The sequence below is a fragment of the Chlorocebus sabaeus genome, chromosome 6, assembly GCF_047675955.1.
Source record: "Chlorocebus sabaeus isolate Y175 chromosome 6, mChlSab1.0.hap1, whole genome shotgun sequence".
Taxonomy (NCBI): Eukaryota; Metazoa; Chordata; class Mammalia; order Primates; family Cercopithecidae; genus Chlorocebus; species Chlorocebus sabaeus.
Genome location: NC_132909.1, coordinates 60,035,006 through 60,048,662, shown reverse-complemented (window position 1 = coordinate 60,048,662; position 13,657 = coordinate 60,035,006). Strand labels below are relative to the sequence as shown.

Genomic DNA, 13,657 nt, shown 5'->3' with positions numbered 1-13,657 from the left:
GAAATCCCATCTCTACCAAAAATACAAAAGTTAGCCAGGTATGGTGGCGTATGCCTGTAGTCCCAGCTACTTGGGAGGCTGAGGCATGAGAATTGCTTGAACCCAAGAAGTGGAGGCTGCAGTGAGCCAAGATGGTGCCACTGCATTCTAGCTTGGGTAGCAGAGCGCCACTCTGTCTCAAAACAAAAAAACAAACACCAAGAAGGAGAGATTTAGAGGCACAGAGGAGACGACACGGCTGTGTGGGGATGGAGGCAGACTGGAGTGACACGACCACAAGCCAAAGACTGCTAGAGCCCCCAGAAGCTGGGAGAAACAGGAAGGACCCTGCCCCTGGAGTCTCTGGAGGGAGCCCAGCCCTGCAGACACCTTGATCTCAGACTTTTGGCCTCCAGAACTGGGAGAGGAGACTGTTATAAAATGTCTTTTATTTAAAGCCCTGCAATCTGTAGTCATGTGCATGGTACCCTAGGAAGTAATACACTGGTCATTAAAAAAAAAAAAAAAAAAGAATCAGGCCAGATGCAGTGGCTCATGCCTACAATCCCAGCACTTTGGGAGGCTGAGGCAGGAGGACCACTTGAGACTAGGAGGTTGAGACCACCCTGGTCAACATAGTGAGACCCTTTCTCAAAATGGAATGAAATGAAATAAATACAATAAAATATCAGCTGAGCTTCTGTGTTTCCCTGTAGCTGTGACAACGGAAGACCCTGAGGTGGAGAGGACGACGCCTTCCTATTGGAATTATGGGCTCCGACTATGTAGGAAGAACAGAAAACACACGTGCAACCCTCACACAATGCGTGCGCCCTGCAGGCTCAAAAACCACAGCTGTGCCGGGCGCGGTGGCTCATTCCTGTCACCCCAGCACTTTGGGAGGCCGAGGCGGGTGGATCCTGAGGTCAGGAGATCGAAACCAGCCTGGCCCACATGGTGAAACCCGCTCTCTACTGAAAAAATACAAAAAGCTGAACATGGAGGCACACACCTATAATCCCAGCTACTCAGGAGGCTGAGGCAGGAGAATCGCTTGAATCGGGAAGGCGGAGCTTGCAGTGAGCTGAGATCGGGCCACTGCACTCCAGCCTGGGTGACAGAGCGAGATTCCATCTCAAAAAAAAAAAAAAAAAAGTTAAATTAAAATAAAAAATAAAAAATAAATAAATAAATGATAGTAGAAAACAACAATTTAAAAATTAAAAGATCAGGCTGGGCGCAGTGGCTCATGCCTGTCATCCCAGTGCTGTGGGAGGCCCAGGCGGGTGGATCACGAGGGCAGGAGCTCGAGACCAGTCTGGCCAACATGGTGAAACCCCGTCTCTACTAAAAAAAATACAAAAATTAGCTGGACGTGGTGGCACATGCCTGTAATTCCAGCTACTTGGGAGGCTGAGGCAAGAGAATGGCTTGAACCCGAGAGGCGGAGGTTGCAGTGAGCCAAGATCGCGCCATTGCACGATAGCCTGGGCAATAGAGACAGACTCCATCTCAGAAACAAAAACAAAAACAAAACAAAAACCAAAGCTGTTTGCGTCGAAGGAAGGGTCGGTTGGTTCCTTCCCTCCGGGACGGAATCCATGAGAACTGCAGAAATTTAGGATTAGGAACCAGTTCGCCCAGGGTTCCTAAAACCTGCAATCACTGGGGGAGGCCCGTCGCACCCGGAAGAACCTGATTAAGTGGTCTGGGGTGTGCTGGGCACAGGGCAGTTAAGACTTCAGGTGACAGTTACCAGCAGCTCAGGGTGGAGCCTGTGTGAAGCCAGCCCTGGGTCCTACAGGAAGTGGCCCCAGAGTCTAATGTCCTTAGTGTTTCTCTGGGGGACGGGCGGAATGATGTGTGCAAACATTTTACACCATGGTAGAGGCCGGGCGTGGTGGCTCACGCCTGTAATCCCAGCACTCTGGGAGGCTGGGGCAGGTGGATCATCTGAGGTCAGGAGTTGGAGACCAGCCTGGCCAACATGGCGAAACCCCATCTCTACTAAAAATACAAAAATTAGCTGGGTGTGGTAGCGGGCACCTGTAATCCCAGCTACTTGGGAGGGTGAGGCAGGAGAATTGCTTGAACTGGGGAGGCAGAGGTTGCAGTGAGCCAAGATTGCACCACTGCACTCCAGCCTAAGCAACAGAGTGAGATGCTGTCAAAAAATAAAAATAAATAAAATTAAAAATTAAAAATAAATAGATAAGTGATAGTAGAAAACAACAATTTAAAAATTAAAAGATCAAATTCCGCCCTTACGGAGTTTTCTGTGCAGAGTGTGAGGGGAAAGGAAGCATTCTTTTTATTTTATTTATTTATTTTTATTTTACTTTTAAGGAGGGATTAAGACCCACAAATAGCCAATTACCTTGGATGTCACAGGTGGTGGATCATGAGCACACCTTTTCTGTAAACCATCAGAGAGTCGACACTTTGAATCTGGGGGCCAGAGGTCTCTGTGGACACTTTATCTCTGTCTAAGTAGTGAGAAAGCAGTCGTGAATTATATGTAAATGAGTGGGTGGGGCCATGTGCCAATAAAACTTTATTTGTAAAAACAAGCAGAGGGCCAGATTTGACACATGCCCAGGCTGCGTCTGCAGAACCCTGAGCTGCGGAGATGAACAGCCTCTGAAGTTAAGGACTGGCTGTTCCTCAAAAGGTTAAACACAGTTTTCGTGTGACCCAGCAATTCCAGGCCTAAGTATCTGCCCAAGGGAAATGAAAGTTAGGTTTACACAGAAACTTGTATAGGAAAGTTCACAGATGCATGAGTCATAACAGGCAAAATTGCAAACAGCCCAAATGCCCGTCAACAGATGAATGGATAAGCACAATGTGGTCCATTCGTTTAATGGAACAGTATTCAGCCATCAAAGGAAGGAGGCTCGGACACAGGCCACGGCATGGATGTACCTTGAGGACGTCACGCTCAGTGACAGAAGCCAGACATAAAAGGCCATGCAGTGTGTGACCCCATTTCTTTTTTTTTTTTGAGATGGAGTCTCACTCAATCGCCCAGGCTGGAGTGCAGTGGCATAATCTCTGCTCACTGCAAGCTCTGCCTCCCGGGTTTAAGCGATCCTCCTGCCTCACCCTCCCAAGTAGCTGGGATTACAGGTGCCCGCTACCACGCCTAGCTAATTTTTGTATTTTTAGTAGAGATGGGGTTTCGCCATGTTGGCCAGGCTGGTCTCAAACTCCTGACCTCAGGTGATCTGCCTGCCTCGGCCTCCCAAAATGCGAGGATTACAGGCGTGAGCCACCGCGCCCGGCCGTGTGATTCCATTTCTATGAAATGTCCAGGACAGGCCCACCACAGAGGCTGGAAGCGGATGCGTGGGTGCCGGTGGCTGGGGGAGGGGATAGAAAGTGACCGCTAATGGGGTTGGGGTTTCCTTCGGGGGGAAGGAATGTCTTGGTCTGATAGTAGCAATGGTTGCCCAACCCTGTGAACATACTAAAAACATTAAATTGCATCACTTCAATGGACGAGTTCTATTGTATGTGAATTACATTTCAGTTAAGGAGGAGAAAAGGCATAAAGAGAGATGTCATGGCAGAGACAATGTCCTAGCCCAGAGGGGCAGCGCGGGTGCGGATATGGAGTTGGAAAGGCTGTGGGGGCTGACTGTGTGCAGAGGCCTGGGCTGGGGCAGCACCCTGAGTTCAGAGCTGGGACGTGGGTGTGGAAGAGTGCAGGGGCAGGGGGCGCGGTGGCCGGAGCCAGGCCAGAGTCGAGTCAAAAATGGCCTTGAGGCCAGGTGCAGTAGCTTACACCTGTAATCCCAGCACTTTGGGAGGCCAAGGTGGGTGGGTCACCCGAAGTCAGGAGTTTGAGACCAGCCTGGCCAGCATGGTGAAACCCCCACACTACTAAAAACAAAAATTAGGCGGGCGTGGTGGTGTGCACCTGTAATCCCAGCTGCTTAGGAGGCTGATGCAGGAGAATCGCTTGAACCTGGGATGTGGAGTTGGCATTGAGCCGAAATCGCACCACTGCCCTCCAGCCTGGGTGACAGAGCAAAAAAAAAAAAAGAGGCCTTGGCTGCTTTGTGGAGAGTTGTAGCCCCTTACTGGGGCCGGAGGTAGTCTCAACAGTAAGCGGGATCTGTTCAGGGTGGAGGGGATGCCCTCAGCATCTCATTATGACATCTGCCATTCCCCATCCATAGAAAATACTACTTTATGACCACGTTGGTGGAAGAATAAATATGAGACAGGCGGATGGTATTCTTCTGACTTTAAAGGAAATTAAAGGCTGGGCGTGGTAGCTCACGCCTGTAATCCCAGCACTTTGGGAGACCAAGGCAGGTGGATCACCTGAGGTCAGGAATTTGAGACCAGCCTGGCCAACGTGTCGAAACCCTGTTTCTACTAAAAAATACAAAAATTAGCTGGATGTGGTGGCGGGCACCTGTAATCCCAGCTACTTGGGAGGTTGGGGCAGGAGAATCACTTGAGCCTGGGAGGCGAAGGTTGCAGTGAACTGAGATCTCACCACTGCACTCCAGCCTGGGCGACAGAGAGAGACTCCATCTCAAAAAAATAAATAAATAAAATAAAATAAATAAGTAAAATAAATAAATTGAGGCTGGGCACGGTGGTTCACACCTGTAATCTCAGTGCTTTGGGAAGACCAAGGTGGGAGAATCCTTTGGGTCTAGGAGCACGAGACTAGCCTGGACAACATAGCAAGATCTCGTCTCTGCACGAGACAGGCGGATCACGAGGTCAAGAGATCGAGACCATCCCGGTTAACACGGTGAAACCCCGTCTCTACTAAAAAATACAAAAAACTAGCCAGGCGAGGTGGCGGGCGCCTGTAGTCCCAGCTCCTCGGGAGGCTGAGGCCGGAGAATGGCGTGAACCCGGGAGGCGGAGCTTGCAGTGAGCTGAGATCCGGCCACTGCACTCCAGCCTGGGCGACAGAGCTACACCCCGCCTCAAAAAAAAAAAAAAAAAAAAAAATGTAAAAATTAGCTGGGTGTGGTGGCACGTGGCTGTGAACAAGCTACTTGGGAGGCTGAGTGGGAGGACAGCTTGAGCCCTAGGAGGTCCAGGCTGCAGTGAGCCATTACTGTGCCACTGCACTCCAGCCTGGGTGACATAGACAGACCCTATCCCATCTCTACTAAAAAAACAAAAATTAGCCGGGCGTGGTAGCATGTACCTGTAGTCCCAGCTACTCAGGAGGCTGAGGCAGGAGAATCGCTTGAACCCGGGAGGCGGAGGTTGCAGTGAGCCGAGATTGCGCCACCACACTCCAGCCTGGGTGACAGAGCGAGACTCTGTCTCAAAAATCAATCAACAAATCAATCAATAAATAAAATAAATAAAGGACACATTTGGACACAGTTGTACACAGGAGAGAGAATGCTGCATAGATAAGAGATTGGGGAGACAAGAGATTGGGGGTGTCACTTCCACAAGCCAGGGAAGGCCAAGGATCTCCAGCCACCACCAGGAGCCAGGAGTGGCCCTGGGACAGATTCTCCCTCCTGGCTTCGGAAGAAACCAGCCCTGCCTACACCTTGGCCTTGGACTTCCAGCCTCCAGAACAGAGAGAGAACAAACCTGCGGTGTCTAAACGGCCGGGTCTGTGAATCTTGTAAGAGCAGCTCCACGAAACTCACACGAAGCCCTAAGAGGTGGCTCAGCCTGGCTCTGGGGGAAGGGTCCGAGACAGCAGACCAGAATTTGGGCCACGGCGATGGTCGGGGCACACCTCCTTCCCCTTCCACCCCCACCACTAAAGGACTGGATAGAGGTTGTGACGCCGGAGTTGGCAACATTTTCCTATAAAAGGCCAGAGAGCAAACTTCTCTGGCTTTGTGGGTCAGATGGTCTCTGTTGCAACTGCTCAACTCAGCCACAGAGGCAGGAGAGCCGTTGTGGACGATTTCTCAATGAGTGGGCATGGTGGGTGCCAATGAAACTTTATTTACAAAAAACACTGTCGCTGGGCATGGCGGCTCCAGCCTGTAATCCCAGCACTTTGGGAGGCCGAGGCAGGTGGATAATTTGAGGTCAGGAGTTCGAGAACAGCCTGACCAACAATGGTGAAACCCTGTGTCTACTAAAAGTACAAAACAGCCAGGTGTGGTGGCACACACCTGTAATCCCAGTTACTCGAGAGGCTGAGGCAGGAGAATCGCTTGAATCCAGGGGGCGGAGATTCCAGCGAGCCGAGATGGCGCCACCGCACCCCAGCCTGGGCGACAGGGTAGGACTCGGTCTCAAAAATAAAAACAAAAAACACAAAAACAATAACAAAAAACCCACACTGCCCATCATGGGCCCTTGGTGGCTGACCCTTGTTCTAGAAGCTCCTTGAGTTCAAGTCCCTGGTTTGGCCGTGATCATTTCCGTAGTGATGCTTCTCCAAAACACACCTTTTCCATCTGCAGGTTTATTTCTCCTCAGTTGTCCTCGATTTTGTGTGTGTGTGTGTGTGTGTGCGCGCGAGAGAGGGTCTCACTCTGTTACCCAGGCTGGAGTGCCGTGGTGCAATCATAGCTCACACAGCCTCCACCTCCCGGGCTCAAGCGACCCTCCTGCCTCAGCCTCCTGAGTAGCTGGGACTACAGGTGCACACCATCACACAGGCTAAATTTTGCTTTTTTTTTTTTTTTTTTTGCCATTGTGCCCAGGCTGGTCTTGAACTCCTGAGCTCAAGTGATCCTCCCACCTCGGCCTCCCAAAGTGCTGGGATTGCAGGCATGGGCCACTGAGCTGGGCCGGTGTCCTCTGTCGTATCCTACTTAAGCGCTGCCTTTGATGCTTCTATGCTACAGAGGCGGATCTGAGTGGTGGAGCCAGAGACTGTCTGGTCCACAGAGCCGAAAACAGCAACTCTTTGGCCCTTTACAGGAAAAGCTCGCTGCCTTGTGGTCTAGGATGAGACCAAAAAGGTCACAAATCTCCTCTTCAGAGCACTAGACTCCATGGGGGCAGGGCAATGTCAGCTGGGCAATGGGGAAGTCACCCATCTGTTCGCGGGCAGGACGCACTCAGGCATGGAAGGGAGAGAAGGGCGTTGCCATTCGGCAGGAACTCAGGAAGTAGGGCGTTCACAAAGCCTTCCTGGAAAATGCACCTCACCAGGCACTCCAGCCACCCAAAGACAGTCACAAGCATGTGAGCACACATACACACACGTGCACATACACACATATAGAGACATACATATACACTCGCACACACACATATATACACATACACACATATACATACACACACATGCACATATACATACATATACACATGCACACACACATACACACATGCACACACATATATACACATGCACATATACATATACATACACACATACACACGTGCACATATACACACATACACATATGCACATATATATACACATACGATAATACACACATATACCCATGCACACTTACATACACACATATACATACACATATACACACACATGCACAGATACACACATATAGATATACACATGAACACACACATATATACACATACACATATATACATATATACATACATACACGTGCACATACACCCATTATAGACATACATACATATACACGTGCGCACACACATATACACATACACATAAACATACATATATACACATATACCACATATACCACATACACACGTGCACATATACACACATATACACATGTACAGATACATACACACATAAACATATACATACACATAAATACACATGCACATACACACACATATAGACATGCACACATATACACACATACATATATGCACATACACACATGCATATACACACATATAGACATACACACACGGACACACACACGTGCACATATACACATATACAGGCACACACACATATACATACACACATACACATACGTGCATATACACAAATATACATACATATACAGATGTACATACACATGTACATATACACACATATACACACGTACACATACATACATTATACACACACATGCACATATGCACATATATAGGCATACACATACACATGTACACACATACACATATACATATGCACACATACACACATACACACATCATACATACACATACACACATGCGCACACACATACACAGACATATGCACACACGTGCACATATACACATATATACACATGCGCACACATGCACATACACATACACATGCACATATACACACAGACACATGCACATACACACATATACATACACACATATATACACATACACACACACATATACCCATAAATATATACACATATACACATATACACACAAATATATACACACATACACACTTATACACACAAATATATACACATGCAAATATACACAAATATACACACAAGTGCACACACACACTCATGTGCAAACATATATCCACACTATACACATATGCATACATATACAAATATACAAATACAAATATACACATACAGATATATGCACAAAAACATATACACATATACATATTTACACATACACACAAGCTCACACACATACAGAAGCACACACATATACACAAAAGCACAAATATATACACAGAAGCACACACACATACCATCAGGCACACACAAGCACACACACACAAATGCACACATGCATATACACACAGGTGCATGCGCGCACACACACACAACTCAGCGATGGGAGAGGCCCCAGCATGAGGCACCTGCTGGGGTCCAGTTCCACAAAGGATGCAGCATAACTCTGGGGCAGCAACCGCTACACAACAGAGGGCAATCATCTCCATTCTTAAACAAAAAGTACAAGCAATGGTAATTTATTGCTGTTATACTAAATAGGGTCTCTCCTCTTAGCACTGTGGACAACGTGGCCAGACTGTTCTCTGGGGTGGAGCCATCCTGGGCACTGCAGGGTGCTGAGCAGCGTCCCTGGCCTCCACCCACTCCATGCCAACAGCACCCCCATCAGGATAACCACAGATGTCCCCAGACATCACCCATCCCCCAGTCATGATAAACCACAAATGTCACCAGACATTTCCCAGTGTCCCCTGGGGAGCAGGATCAGCCCCAGCTGAGAACCACCACACTAGAACAATGGCAACAAAAATAACCACAAAATCCCAGAATCCAGCAGCATAGCACTGAGCAAGGTCAGTGACATGGGGCCGATGTTCGTGCCTCCGGATCTCACGTTGAAATGTGACCCCCAGTGTTGGAGATGAGGCTGGGTGGGTGGCATTTGGGTTGTGGGGGTGGATGCTTCATGAATAGCTTGGTGCTCTCCCCTCAGGAATGAGTGAGTTCCTACTCTGTTAGTTCACGGACAACCTGGTTGTTAAAAAGAGCCTGGCACCTCCTCCCTCCTTCCTGTGGCTCCCTCTCTGGCCGTATGAGATGCCTGCTCCCCCTTCACCTTCTGCCATGAGTGGAAGCTTCCTGAGGCCTCACCAGAAGCCCAGCAGATGCTGGCAGCATGCTTGTATGGTCTGCAGAACTGTGAACCAGATAAACCTCTTTGCTTGATAAACCCCTCAGCCTCTGCTCACAGTCAGGCACGGGGAGACACGCAGAGCTCGACTGGGCCTCAAGTCAGGAAGGAAACTTCCCTTTCCAGCCACATGTGGATGGGGCCTGTGTTCACTGGGGAAGCAGCACCTGCAAACCTCAGCTCTTCCATCTGTAAAATGGGTATCTCCACACCCACTTAGCTGAGATCATGGGAGCAAAGGAGAAGCTAAATCCCTAAGGATGCAGCCCCACAGTGGGCCCCAGGAGGAGCTTCAGAGAGACAGCCCAGGAGCCAAGTCTCAGCCATAAGCGGAAGGTACTGGAAGGTTTTCCAGGAGCAGACAGCCCTCCTCGGACAGTTGAAAGATGGTAAAGGACGCGAACCCACAATTCACACAAGGAAGCAAACCCCCAAGCCTAAAAAGAGATGTTCAGTTTGGCTTTTTAATTTTTTGAGACAGGGCTTCGCTCTGTCACCCAGGCTGGAGTACAGTGGTGTGATCACAGCTCACTGCAGCCTTGACCTCCTGAGCTCAACTGATCCTCCTGCCTCAGCCTCCCCAGTAGCTGGGATTACAGGTGCATGGCACCATGCCTGGCTAATGTTTGTATTTTTTTTTTTAAGAGATGGGGTCTCACTATGTTGTCCAGGCTGGTCTCAAACTCTTAGACTCAAGCAATCCACCCACCTTGGCCTCCAAAGTGCTGATATGATAGGCGTGAACCACTGTGCCTGGTGGAGTTGTCCAGCTTTAACAAACAACAACAATGCACCAATAACAAGATTCCACTCTAGCCCCTCGGACTGTCATGGATGGAAGTCTGATGACGCCCAGTGTCTTCTAGGATCTGCGGAATGGGGGCCTCCCCGGCACAGATAACAGAGGGTCCCTGGTCAACATTTTGGGAAGAAAAGGTGGCGGCATCGTCGGAACCGAGAAGGTGCTACCTGCTGATGTGACGATTCCGTACCTAGGAATTTATTGTAAAGACCTTGTTGGACACGTGGGCAAAGATGTCTACCTATAACCTTATCCTTGTTCTGATGGCAGAACTGTGAATGCTTCCAAACTGGAACCATGTCAAATCTGCCTGCAGAGGTGTGGTTAGGCCACGTTGCATTTCTAGGATGGGTGGTGTGCAGTGGTGGCTCGGAGGGCACCTGCAGGCTATGTTAAGTTAAAGAGTTATCAGATGTGTGGTCTCTTTTCTCTCTTTCCTTCTTTCTTTCTTTCTCTCTTTCCTTCCCTCCCTCCCTCCCTCCCTGCTTTCTTTCTTTCCTTCCTTCTTTCCTTCCTTCTTTCTCTTTCCTTTCCTTCCTTCCTTCCTTCTCTCTTTCTTTTCTCTCTCTCCCTCTCTCTGTCTTTCTTTCTTTCCTTCCTTCTGATGGAGTCCTGCTCTGTTGCCCAGGCTAGAGTGCAGAGGTGCGATCTTGGCTCATTGCAACCTCTGCCTCCCGGGGTCAAGCGATCCTCCTGCCTCACCCTTCCAAGTAGCTGGGATTACAGCACCCACCACCACACCTGGCTAATTTTTGTATTTTTAGTAGAGACGGGGTTTCACCATGTTGGCCAGGCTGGTCTTGAACTCCTGATCTCAGGTGATCTGCCCACCTCGGTCTCTCAAAGTGTTGAGATTACAGGCGTGAGCCACCACGCCCGGCTAGTGGACCATTTTATATGGGTCATATAAAATACGGACTACCTACCTATCCTGTCCCATTGGCCTGTTTGTTCTTTTGACAATGCCACATTGTCCCTCTTTGTTTTTTGTTCATTTGTTTTGTTTGTTTTGTTTTGTTTTGTTTTTTGAGATGAGGTCTCACTCCGTCCACCAGGCTGGAGTGCAGTGGTACGACTGCAGCTCACTGCAGCCTCCACCTCCTGAGCTCAAGTGATCCTCCCACCTCAGCCTCCCGAGTGGCTGGGACCACAGGTGCACACCAACACACCAGGCTAATTTTTTATTTTTTGTAGAGACAGGGTCTTGCTGTGTTGTCCAGGCTGGTCTTTAACTCCTGGGCTCAAGCAATCCTCCTGCCTCAGCTTCCCAGGTATCTGGGACTACAGGTGCATGCCACTATGCCTGCTTAGTTATTTATTTTTTGTAGAGACGGGTTTCACTATGTTGCCTAGGCTGGTCGAGAAAGTTTTTAATTCCTTCACAGAGCTGTGAAGGAACTCACTATCTCGTTCCAACACTTTTTCTTTTCTTTTTTTGAGAGGGAGTCTCGCTCTGTTGCCAGGCTGGAGTGCAGTGGCGCGATCTTGGCTCACTGCAAGCTCCACCTCCCGGGTTCAAGCGATTCTCCTGCCTCAGCCTCCCGAGTAGCTGGGACTATAGGTGTCAGCCACCACGCCTGGCCTTTTTGTTTGTTTGTTTGTTTTTAAGAGTTAACATTCTGTCACCCAGACCAGACTACAGTGGCACCTTCTTCTCTCACTGAAGCCTTGAACTCCTGGTCTCAAGCGATCCTCCCACCTCAGCCTCCCAAGTTGCTGAGATTACAGGCGTGAGCCACTGAATTCCAGAACTGTTTCATCACCTGAAATGGAAACCCTGTCGGCATTAGCAGTCACCCCGTCCCCTCCAACCACACACCCATGTTCTCTGTGGATCTGCCTGTTACGGACATTTCTGCTTGTTTCTGCTTTTTTTCTTTTCTTTTTTTTGAGACAGAGTCTTGCCCTGTTGCCTAGGCTGGAGTGCAGGGACACGATCTTGGCTCACTGCAACCTCTGCCTCCTAGGTCCAAGCAATTCTCCTGCCTCAGCCTCCTGAGTAGCTGGGACTACAGGCGACATCACACCCGGCTAATTTTTTGTATTTTTAGTAGAGACGGGGTTTCACCATGTTGGCCAGGCTGGTCTCGAACTCCCAACCTCAGGTAATCCGCCTGCCTCGGCCTCCCAAAGTGCTGGGATTAGAGGCCTGAGTCCCGCACACCTGGCCTGGCTTCCTTCATGAAATAGGTGTTGAGGGGACCACAGTTCCGAGCCCACTCCCCCACCACGTTTCTGCACTGATGGAGGAGGCAGGGCTAGTCCGAGGGAAGCGGCTAGAAGACTTAAGATGTTCTCTGTGCCCCGTCCCCTCACAGCTGCGTGGCCTCGGACAAGTCGCTTCTGTGCTGTGGAGAACGATCTAAAAGTGGGATTGGGGCGGGGGGCGGTGGCTCACACCTGTAATCCCAGCAGTTCGGGAGGCCGAGGTGGGCGGATCACCTGAGATCAGGAGTTCGAGACCAGCCTGGCCGACTTGGAGAAAGAGTTGGAGTCTTGTTCATGGCAAAACCCTGTCTCTACCAAAAATACAAAAATTAGCCGGGCGTGGTGGCGGGCGCCTGTAGTCCCCGCTACTCGGGAGGCTGAGGCAGGAGAATGGCGTAAACCCGGGAGGCAGAGCTTGCAGTGAGCTGAGATCTGGCCATTGCACTCCAGCCCGGGCGACAGAGCAAGACTCCGTCTCAAAAAACAAACAAACAAACAAACAAACAAACAAACAAACAAACAATAAAAGTAGGACTGGCATTTCCCTCCCATGGTCATATGCAAAGGGACGAATTAAATTCTTTCTGGAAGAGGCCGGAAAGGTACTGCATGAATGGGATATACCGTGGGCGCCACGGACCAGCTGCTGCGAGGTACAGCCGGAGTTCTGCCATCTCGGGGAGGCCTGGGTATCCTGAGATGAGAGATGCTGCCTTCTCACCTCGGGTGCCTGGGTCTGGCCCAGAGCCCGTCACACCTGGGCTGGTGCAGTCCAGGTGAAACCCGCCCTGCCAGCCACCCCCACCATCTCCCTGGGGGGTCCCTGCTGGGCCTGCATTCTGACATTATGCCTTCAAACTCAACGGTGAGGCTGCAGGAACACGTACCCCATATGATGCTGAAGATGGGGCTTGGGGCTGACTTGGAGCCCTTCCTCTCCCTCTCTCTCTTCTCACTACAATGTTGTGCTGCCATCACCACCATCCTCTCCAGAACTTTCTCCTCTTCCCAAACTGAAACTCTGTCCCTGTGAAACACTCAGTCCCTGTCCCCCTCTCCAGCCCCCGGCATCCCCCATCCTACTTCCTGTCTCTGTGAATCTGACGACTCCGGGGACCTCCCAGAAGTGGGATCACACAGGACACATCCTTTCGTGTCTGGCTCCTCTCACTGAGCGTGAGATCCTCAAGGTTCATC

At 49.8% G+C, this 13,657-nt stretch overlaps 1 protein-coding gene across 1 annotated transcript in view; it reads right to left on the bottom strand.

The window, feature by feature from the left end:
- GNG7 (G protein subunit gamma 7) overlaps positions 1–13,657 on the bottom strand; it is a 205,075-nt gene that overhangs the window by 53,030 nt on the left and 138,388 nt on the right. The window lies entirely within an intron of this gene.